The 11,518-nt window shown below is 40.2% G+C and overlaps 1 long non-coding RNA gene across 2 annotated transcripts in view; it reads left to right on the plus strand.

Moving 5' to 3' along the window:
* The first annotated feature begins 8,546 nt into the window (after positions 1-8,546).
* Positions 8,547-11,518, plus strand: part of LOC139960943 (uncharacterized) — a 44,929-nt gene continuing 41,957 nt past the window's right edge. The window contains exons 1-3 of one of the 2 annotated variants that reach the window (XR_011790666.1): positions 8,547-8,859; positions 9,331-9,411; positions 10,005-10,084. This is a non-coding gene — a long non-coding RNA (uncharacterized lncRNA). The remainder of the gene's footprint in view (positions 8,860-9,330; positions 9,412-10,004; positions 10,085-11,518) is intronic. The other variant, XR_011790667.1, reaches the window with a different exon arrangement.

Raw genomic sequence — 11,518 nt, forward strand, 5'->3', positions numbered from 1 at the left:
TCAAAACATACCCATAATGTTGCACTAAATTTCATCTATGGAAAACCAATATAGAAAACCCCCCTCAACCACTAACAGACCGGTCAAAATTGTACGAGTATAGAGGGAAGTATACTATGATGAAGAATGTTGGTCAAGGAATTTTCGAAATTTCAGACACAGTTAAATTATTGGTGTACAAATATTAAAACCTCTTATAACGGCTACTATAAAACTTCGATATCATAGAAAATACCAAAAAAATATGCTCGAGGGGGAGGGCGATCTCCACCCCTTCACCCCCCCCCCTCTCTTGGCTACGCACCTGCGGTTAGAAATCTTGTAGGAAACAGGCCAAATGGAAACCCAGTGAACCCATATCGATGTGGATCCTATGTATGATTGTACGTACTTACACTCATACACAAGACGCAAACCAAATTTCATTACGGATGCTGTCCGTCTAGCTATTCATTTCGAGAAAAAAAAGTAAAAACCACTTTCGGTCATATATAGATACAAATTGTGACACGGTTAGACAGGCGCTTTGCGAGGAATTTGCCAAGGGAGGGGCAAAGCTTGTACCCAGAATTTCTAAGCGTAGCGCCACCATGAGTTGGCGCGAAGCGCAAAAGAAAATTTTGGCCGAAAATGCCTCCCAGATCGCTGGAAATGGCACTTCCCAGGCCTTGTAAGTTGTATCTAAGCATTTTCTATTTTGAAATTACTAGCGATATCATAAAAAAATACAAAACATATGCTTAAAAAAAACTATGCCACCAAATATTGGGGGGATATTAGATACTATATCCCCCACCTAAAATATTGGGGGGACATGTCCCCCCGTCCCCCCCCCAATGATCGCCACCCATGAATACCTGATACCTCGGCTCAGAACAAACGGAGCCAATCTTTTGATAGATTGTTGCGCTAGGTGGAAGCACTGAACATATTTTCAGCAGATATCCTATCACGCAGCACAACAAGGTTCGTGGTGTATGGTCGCAATCGTCGCATCGACCATTGCCATGCCATGCTGTGTGACCATTCTCATGATTACTACAGATATTGTATTATTCTTATTCTGCCAGATGCAGACGAGAAAATTGTGTAACTCTATTTCCCAAATTATTGAACAAAAAATATAAGCGAATCGCACTGATGAGTGTTTTTTTTTACCCCATTCCCAGTGGGGGGGCCAGTGGGGGGGCCAGCCGATTTCATGGGGGGGCCTCGGCCCCCCCAGGCCCCCCCGTAGCTACGCCACTGGTAGTTTCGATGTGATCAGGAAGCGTTTATGAAACTTTACAGTTCGTCTAGTTAGATTTTTTACTATGACCAGTGCGAAGTAATTGTGTAAAATGGTCTTAGTTGGCAGTTAGTTAACGAGCTATTGTCTGGATCGGCTGTTGATCCCATTTGAGTAATTTCTCCCAACAGTTTCAGCATAGATAGTCCTTAAAAGTCTTTCGACTTTCGTCACGTTTATGATTATGGGACAACTTTAACAAACCTGGCTAGGCCTGTGAGCAATTTTATGTTGTCTAGGCCAGCAACCGTTGGCAAGAATAGGGTTCGTTAATACAACAACGTGAAGAATACGAGGCAGAATACCAAAACACTTAAAGGCATTGAAGACTCGCCCCAAACCGCGTGCCGCGCACTGAAAAAGTTAGCTTTCCGTTGCTTGCAAGTGAAGTTTTTCTCTTGTCGCTACAAAATGCAGACAGTATCTTTAGCTGCACCTGAGATGTCCATCGCTGTATCGTTAGTACACTGTGCTGGTGGGTTGTGACCGCAGCTATTTGAACTGAGGTACACTACTGTATAATTACCGACGGTAGCAAGCTGTGTGTGCTTTTTCTGGGATCGATGGTGGTGTGTAACACTTCTGTTACAACTCATTCGAAACTAGGTCATATTACCGGCATTAGACGTTTCTTTTTGCGCGAGTCTTCGCACCCTTTAAGTGCTGTTTAACTGTAATAGTAAACACCTTGTCTAAGGTTCAAACCCCAGAAGGTGAAATCTTAATATTCTGCCTTTCCTCCTTCCAATCACTCCTTGAACATCAACCTCCTTTCCATTTTTGAAGAAAAACTTACGATTAAAACATTGAACACTTCTATCGCTAAGCATGCAACTTCCGAGGAACAACACAGAACCGGAAAACTTTTATGAATAACAAAGGTTTAATTTGACTGCTTTGAAATCACGTACCTGTTAAGAAATATAGCTCGTTTCTAATATTTCAACTTCAGGTTTGATTTGACTGCTTTAAAATCACGTATCACTGGCAAGATGGCGTCGAGCGCCCCCTATCGGCCTCTTTTTTTTGGTCAGTTTTTGACTTCAGAGTAACAATAGAAGACCGAAAAACTTTTTGGACGAACAAAGGTTTCATTAATGAATCTGGTTACTCTTTACCTTATTTCACAGGAGTTTTCATCAGTTGGAGAAGCATTCCTAAAGTCAGTCCTTTGTATTGAATTTGGAATTAGGATATAAACTCCAGAGATTTACAAACTTCTAAACAATCAGATACTATAACATCAATCTTTGCCTAACAAAATTGTCTGCATTTGTAATAAACTGCTTTGCTGAATAGGAGCAGGCACTAACTTACTTTGAACCACTTCGATGCACAACACTGTAGCATTGAACCAGAAAGCGTGAAGAATTGATCCCTATTCCCTGGCCATATACTTTGCTCAAAATTCCATTTACTTATCTAACGTAGAGCAAGTGAGTTAAATTTGTCCAACAATTAAGTGAGAACCAGAGAGGATAGGAGGGATCCATCTCTTATTTGCAACACTCCCTTGCGGGCATCAACCAATTACTTCACTGATAAGGACCATGGGCCCAGATCCTGGTAGGGACAGCGGGACGCGTCCCCACCAACTTTTTTCAGTGGTGGGGACATGATATACCGTGTTCCCACCAACTTGTCTTGACCAAACGCTGCATTTCAAATTCCCAGTATTGAACTTTGTCGCAATTTGATGCAGCATTGTGCAAATGATAAGCTATAAAAGACGAGAATCATGACTATTGACACTGTTAGGCGTGACTTCTCCGCTGAAGTATTAACACATACAATCATGTGAAACATAATCTATACACGAGACTGGTAAATTGTGGTCAGCAAAACGGACTGAGTGCGAACAAAAACAAACGTTAACAACTCACACTGTGTGTTGGCAATTTGAGGCTAGCTTCATGTCCTGCGGTGTTTCCAATTTCAGTTGAATTACTTGAAGTTTTGGCCATTTGGGGAAATATTTTGAGAAGATAAAAGTTTGGAAGGAAAGTATTTCGATGTTTCTAATTATATGTCTCTGAAGTAAGAATAAACTGGGCCTTACAACCTGCTACACTATAGTACACTTTTCATCGTACTGTGAGAAGTATGAGCTTTCTAAGATTAATATACGAGCATGCAAGAGCAGCATTCATATAAGTCGATGTAAATTAAATCATCACTAGTTCTCATTTTATTATATATCCACAGTTGTTAAATATAGGACGGAAATCGCATTTGCGGCAGTCAGGCTATTTCTACGAGAGGAACCCAGACCCATCGTATACAAAAGTCTACTGTGTCCCAGGGGAGGTTTTAGCACCAATTGAAAGTGGAGCTCTATCAAATTGAAGGCCTGAAAAAAAGCCTTATAAATATGCTAACATTTGGGTTATTTCTCTCTCATTACTGTGTAGCACTGCCTACTGTGATTAATTGCTAAGGTGTGTCTAGGAGGGTGACGGTGATAAGGGGAGGGAGTGGGTCCGGGTTAGTGCTTGTTCATTTCCACAACAGTTGAAGATGTCATTACCCAACGGTGTTGGTACAATATAACAAATTTTCTTTACCGAAGTGAGTAAACTAACAATTTTTTTTAAAAGATCTAAATTCTTTTGATTGCCTAGTTGCTAAAGTAATGGTCAAGGCAACGTTTCCTGAATCTGCTTAGCTCATTCAAGTCGCTGCGCGTTTGGGCTTGAAAACTACAACAGTATCGGGCAGTATTTATTCACCCTTCGTTCCATTTTTGAAGAAAAAATTACGATTAAAACAACACAAAACCGGAAAACATTTATGCATAACAAAGGTTTGATTTGACAGCTTTGAAATCACGTATCACTGGCAAGATGCGCCGAGCGCACTCTTATGACACTTCTTTCGCTCAGTTTGCAACTTCAGAGGAACAATAGAAAACCGAAAAACTTTTAGGGACAACAAAAGGTTTGATAACCTTTGTTCGTCGTAAAAGTTTTTCGTTCTTACTTTTTTTTTTGAGGTGAAAAACCTTTTTGTCGCAAAGGCGATAAATGTGTATCTTTTCTGGTAGTTCGCGACACGCTGATTACGAATCTGAAGTTTATTTTGGAACTGGTTGTTGTGTGGGGGCAAACAACTTGATTTGAATTTTTTTCCAAAACTGACCCAAAATCGGTTTCGCCCAAATGACGTAACAGGGAGTAATCGATGCTCAGGGGCCCAAATCTGTTACTCCCAGGTCCATATCTGCTTCCGTTCGGGAGATACGTGGTCCCAAAGGACCCGCTAGAAATACGTGTTCTTTATAAGTGCACAAATTGGAAAAACCCCTCTTTTCAGCCCCCTCTCTTGTCCTCTCTGAAATACCCATCGACATTAAAATTAGACGTGGAGTAGAAGACACCCTTGTCTTTGTTATACACCAATTTCGTGTAATTATCTGACCGGGAAAGGCTTTTTGTCTATATGATTTCTATTTTTTCCATAAATCATAAATCAGGTTTTTTGCCCCCCCCCCCCTGCACGCCCCACACAACACCCGATTCCAAAATAAACTTCAGATTCGTAATCAGCGTGTCGCGAACTACCAGAAAAGATACACATTAATCGCCTTTGCGACAAAAAGTTTTTTCACCTATAAACCGTAAGGGGTACGTACCCTTTGCAGTTTTTTGCCAAAATGACCAATTTATTCATAAATGTCAAGATAAAATTCAAGAAGACAAACGAAGGTTTGATTTCGGACTGCTTTGAAATCACGTATCACTGGTAAGACGCGTCGTGCGCCCTTTTCTTTGGCTCAGTTTGCAACTTTTCAGAGGAACAATAGAAAAGCGAAAAACTTTTAGGGACAACAAAAGATTTTAAGCCTTTGTTCGTCGTAAAAGTTTTTCGGTCTTACTTTTCCAAGTTTGAGGTGGAAAAATTTGTTGTCGCAAAGTCGATAAATGTGTATCTTTTCTGGTAGTTCGCGACACGCTGATTACGAATCTGAAGTTTATTTTGGAATTGGGTACCAAAAAGAGGTACTTTTTTAACTTTTCAGACAAAAAACCTATTTTTGGCGCAAATAAAAATTGCCAAAAATTGACTCAAAATAGATTTAGCCCAAAAGACGTAACAGGGAGTAATCGATGCTCAGGAGCCCAAATCTGCAACTCCCAGGTCCATATCTGCTTCCGTTCGGGAGATACGTGGTCCCAAAGGACCCGCTAGAAATACGTGTTCTTTATAAGTGCACAAATTGGAAAAACCCCTCTTTTCAGCCCCCTCTCTTGTCCTCTCTGAAATACCCATCGACATTAAAATTAGACGTGGAGTAGAAGACACCCTTGTCTTTGTTATACACCAATTTCGTGTAATTATCTGACCGGGAAAGGCTTTTTGTCTATATGATTTCTATTTTTTCCATAAATCATTAATCAGGTTTTTTGCCCCCCCCCCCTGCACGCCCCACACAACACCCAATTCCAAAATAAACTTCAGATTCGGAATCAGCGTGTCGCGAACTACCAGAAAAGATACACATTAATCGCCTTTGCGACAAAAAGTTTTTTCACCTATAAACCGTAAGGGGTACGTACCCTTTGCAGTTTTTTGCCAAAATGACCAATTTATTCATAAATGTCAAGATAAAATTCAAAGAAGACAAACGAAGGTTTGATTTCGGACTGCTTTGAAATCACGTATCACTGGTAAGACGCGTCGTGCGCCCTTTTCTTTGGCTCAGTTTGCAACTTTTCAGAGGAACAATAGAAAAGCGAAAAACTTTTAGGGACAACAAAAGATTTTAAGCCTTTGTTCGTCGTAAAAGTTTTTCGGTCTTACTTTTCCAAGTTTGAGGTGGAAAAATTTGTTGTCGCAAAGTCGATAAATGTGTATCTTTTCTGGTAGTTCGCGACACGCTGATTACGAATCTGAAGTTTATTTTGGAATTGGGTACCAAAAAGAGGTACTTTTTTAACTTTTCAGACAAAAAACCTATTTTTGGCGCAAATAAAAATTGCCAAAAATTGACTCAAAATAGATTTAGCCCAAAAGACGTAACAGGGAGTAATCGATGCTCAGGAGCCCAAATCTGCAACTCCCAGGTCCATATCTGCTTCCGTTCGGGAGATACGTGGTCCCAAAGTACAAGATAGAAATACGTGTTCTTTATAAGTGCACAAATTGGAAAAACCCCTCTTTTCAGCCCCCTCTCTTGTCCTCTCTGAAATACCCATCGACATTAAAATTAGACGTGGAGTAGAAGACACCCTTGTCTTTGTTATACACCAATTTCGTGTAATTATCTGACCGGGAAAGGCTTTTTGTCTATATGATTTCTATTTTTTCCATAAATCATAAATCAGGTTTTTTGCCCCCCCCCCCTGCACGCCCCACACAACACCCAATTCCAAAATAAACTTCAGATTCGGAATCAGCGTGTCGCGAACTACCAGAAAAGATACACATTAATCGCCTTTGCGACAAAAAGTTTTTCCACCTATAAACCGTAAGGGGTACGTACCCTTTGCAGTTTTTTGCCAAAATGACCAATTTATTCATAAATGTCAAGATAAAATTCAAGAAGACAAACGAAGGTTTGATTTCGGACTGCTTTGAAATCACGTATCACTGGTAAGACGCGTCGTGCGCCCTTTTCTTTGGCTCAGTTTGCAACTTTTCAGAGGAACAATAGAAAAGCGAAAAACTTTTAGGGACAACAAAAGATTTTAAGCCTTTGTTCGTCGTAAAAGTTTTTCGGTCTTACTTTTCCAAGTTTGAGGTGAAAAATTTGTTGTCGCAAAATCGATAAATGTGTATCTTTTCTGGTAGTTCGCGACACGCTGATTACGAATCTGAAGTTTATTTTGGAATTGGGTACCAAAAAGAGGTACTTTTTTAACTTTTCAGACAAAAAACCTATTTTTGGCGCAAATAAAAATTGCCAAAAATTGACTCAAAATAGATTTAGCCCAAAAGACGTAACAGGGAGTAATCGATGCTCAGGAGCCCAAATCTGCAACTCCCAGGTCCATATCTGCTTCCGTTCGGGAGATACGTGGTCCCAAAGTACAAGATAGAAATACGTGTTCTTTATAAGTGCACAAATTGGAAAAACCCCTCTTTTCAGCCCCCTCTCTTGTCCTCTCTGAAATACCCATCGACATTAAAATTAGACGTGGAGTAGAAGACACCCTTGTCTTTGTTATACACCAATTTCGTGTAATTATCTGACCGGGAAAGGCTTTTTGTCTATATGATTTCTATTTTTTCCATAAATCATAAATCAGGTTTTTTGCCCCCCCCCCCCTGCACGCCCCACACAACACCCAATTCCAAAATAAACTTCAGATTCGGAATCAGCGTGTCGCGAACTACCAGAAAAGATACACATTAATCGCCTTTGCGACAAAAAGTTTTTCCACCTATAAACCGTAAGGGGTACGTACCCTTTGCAGTTTTTTGCCAAAATGACCAATTTATTCATAAATGTCAAGATAAAATTCAAGAAGACAAACGAAGGTTTGATTTCGGACTGCTTTGAAATCACGTATCACTGGTAAGACGCGTCGTGCGCCCTTTTCTTTGGCTCAGTTTGCAACTTTTCAGAGGAACAATAGAAAAGCGAAAAACTTTTAGGGACAACAAAAGATTTTAAGCCTTTGTTCGTCGTAAAAGTTTTTCGGTCTTACTTTTCCAAGTTTGAGGTGGAAAAATTTGTTGTCGCAAAATCGATAAATGTGTATCTTTTCTGGTAGTTCGCGACACGCTGATTACGAATCTGAAGTTTATTTTGGAATTGGGTACCAAAAAGAGGTACTTTTTTAACTTTTCAGACAAAAAACCTATTTTTGGCGCAAATAAAAATTGCCAAAAATTGACCCAAAATAGATTTAGCCCAAAAGACGTAACAGGGAGTAATCGATGCTCAGGAGCCCAAATCTGCAACTCCCATGTCCATATCTGCTTCCGTTCGGGAGATACGTGGTCCCAAAGTACATAGAAATACGTGTTCTTTATAAGTGCAAAATTTGGAAAACCCCCTCTTTTCAGCCCCCTCTCTTGTCCTCTCTGAAACACCCATCGACATTAAAATTAGACGTGGAGTAGAAGACACCCTTGTCTTTGTTATACACCAATTTCGTGTAATTATCTGACCGGGAAAGGCTTTTTGTCTATATGATTTCTATTTTTTTCTATTGTTCCTCTGAAGTTGCAAACTGAGCAAAAGAAGTGTCTAGAGAGGGCGCTCGACGCATATTGATCATTTGCCATTTCCTCCTTCCATTGTGAAGTTGAAATATTAGAAACGAGCATTACTTCTTATCAGTTGCTGTGGCGCAGTGGGTAGTGCCTGTACTTGGAGTGCAAGACAAACTCAGTGTCTAGGGTTCAAACACCAGTTAAGGCAGTGTTCCTTTTACTACTCTTATACCTCTTTCCTTCCATTATGAACCTTAAATATTAGAAACGAGCTTTATTTCTCAACAGTTGCTGTGGCGCAGTGGTCAGTGCTCTTGACTGGGAGAGGCAAACAAACACACTGGCATGAGTTCAAGACCCAACCAGAGCCTTTTAATTTTCTGTTCTTTGGAGCAGGTGGAAGTATAAAGGTAAGAAACGAAGGTCATTTTATTGGGAACCAAAATGGTGTGATTGGTAGTTCCGTCCTTGATGCTACTGATTAGCACGGCTCAATCCCCGGGTGGGTCAGTGAATTCTGTAAAAGGAGCTCGCTGGCAATCCGGGGTGGCCCATGCGAGCTGTGCAGCCCCCCCCCACAAGGCGCCAAAGCGGCCAAAGTGAGGTGGCCACCACCCCCCTCCCTGACAAGGATCAGCAGAGAGGTCTCCCCTCTTCCTTCAGTTTTTTCACTTTATAATATCATCTATTATTCTGGCCAACTGAGCCTTCATTTCTTATATTATCTATGTTCTGGCCAACTGAACCTACATTACCAATATCATCTGTGTTGACCAACTGAACCTTTATTACTAATATCATCTATGTTCTGGCCAACTGAGCCTTCATTACTTATATCATCTATTACTGAGCCTTCATTACTTCATCTTGATTGTTTGCAGGCTACCTGGGGTGGAGAAGAAGGCCAGTTCCTCAACTTGGGTTGGCTGATGCAGTTCCTTAATTCCCGGAAAGCTGTTATGGTACGTTGACTCTTGCTCATAATCCAAACATTTTACTGCATCCTTAGGATTTGCTTAAACATTGAGACATGATATTGTCTGATATGACCACTCCTCAATGTTTAAGCTGTCTGAACTCTGCCATGTTGATGGCCGTTGAAAACTGAACGTTGAATACAAAGGAATGGAGTACTTGACACATGCATGTAATTCAGGTTGTCAGTTTTATGATCAACCGTTTGCCCTAACAGACTTTATTGCTGATAGTGTCACACATGCTCCTTTCTGAAAGCAAGTCGTGAGGTTCCATCAAAGTTCACATATTCAACTTGGCAATGTCTTAGAATATTGTCTGTGCTCATTAGGCTAGTCTAGTCCCAACATAATATGCAGACATGCTTACCTATATGACAGAGACATGCCATGTTAAATTTGTGATACCTGGAGTAGAGTCTTACAAATTTAGCCACTGGAAGTGCTTAGAAGATGTTTGTTTATTTCTACTGGTAAACTTTGCCGTTAGCCAGTAAATAGCCTGAATTTTGAGGCCTGTAGTTGATTTATGCCAAGCCGTGGCATGCTTGCGTTGTTAAGCCGTAATTCTTTTCTGATAGTTTAATTTCGAGAGATTGCTGACACAGGCTATGAAATGCCATCCAAAGACGCCACACTCAGTCCGGCTCAAGCAGTTCAGGTTAGTCTGATTAATCGTCTCTTGGACAATGTTGTAACCCTGGATGAGGTCAGTCTTCATACATCCCTGGATGAGGTCAGTCTTCATACACAAACTGCTTTAATGTCAAGTATATCATGCATGAAATGGATAAGAGCAAGTTCCTGTGCATCTCTTCGTATCAGTCTTCGTAACTTACTCTCTGTGCCATTAACTTTAGAGAGTCAACTTTATATTAAACACTGATGGTTGAGGTCAATTTCCTGAGTATCTGAAGTCAGTCAATAAACAGTTTAACAACATACATCTATGTAAACTTATCACATAGGCATTTAATCTCATTGTATGATGTAACACAAAACAGTTTAACAACAAACGTCCCTCATCATGTAAACATTTAGGTTTAATAAAGCTCATATGCTATTTTAATCAGCTGATTTGATGTCACTCTCAGTAATGGCATGTCCTATATAGATAGTTAGTGTAACCATGCTGCACTGTATGCGTGTATGTATGTATGGTATGTATGTGCAATAGATTTGAAGACGTACCATATGGTAATTTTATGTTGTTACACTCTGCCATACTGTACAGTTGAGCGAATTAGCATTAATTATTAACCCAATGAAGGGACTGGTTTCCCCACCCCCTAAAGCTTGTCACTCTTTGCTTATACTTTACTGGTATTATGTACCATCACCTCATATTGTGAACAAGCTACAGTACCAGCTCTTTTTCCCATCACAAGAAACACATTCCAGCTGATTGAGGAAGTCCTAAAGCATGTTCTGCAGTCTAAGGTCTCCATCAACTGAGCTACCTCAACCCCCCCCCCCACCCAACCATGCATCTCTAAGAACAGAGGAGCATTGTTTGTACCCATGGGTATTGGTATTTCTTCTTCAAAGGTGGTGATGGTGACCCTCACCTCCATGGTCAATCATGGGAGAAATGTAATTGCTGGGATTTGTTTCAAAAGTATAAGTAAGAACAGGCCTTTTATTAGGTGGGAGAATTCACTGCCGCAGAATCCATTGAACTAAATCTAAGCATTCAAGCTCTGTATACAAAATACTAGCACAGAGGATCCTTCGTAAGTAACTGGACCGTATTTTTCAAAACTTAGCCTCAATTACTGGGAGAAAACAGGAAAAACAAAATCAGTGCCTTTTGTATATTTTCATTATTAAATGTTTAATGCACATAATTGATAGCAGAATTATCATTTGATGCTACCTATGTATATTGTTATTGCTTTGGTCTAAACAAGCATCAAGCAAAGAAGAACATGCTCCACCGACTTTATTACACCTTCTTAGCCTGGTATTATTATAAGATAGAATGGGCATGTATCTAACCATAGATAGAAAGCGATAGATAGCCTTAGAATGCAATAGATAGATAGAATGCGATAGGTAGGTGGATAAAATGGGATACATAGAATGTGATACCTAG

This window comes from Apostichopus japonicus, chromosome 20 (assembly GCF_037975245.1).
Source record: "Apostichopus japonicus isolate 1M-3 chromosome 20, ASM3797524v1, whole genome shotgun sequence".
In the NCBI taxonomy this organism is placed as follows: domain Eukaryota; kingdom Metazoa; phylum Echinodermata; class Holothuroidea; order Aspidochirotida; family Stichopodidae; genus Apostichopus; species Apostichopus japonicus.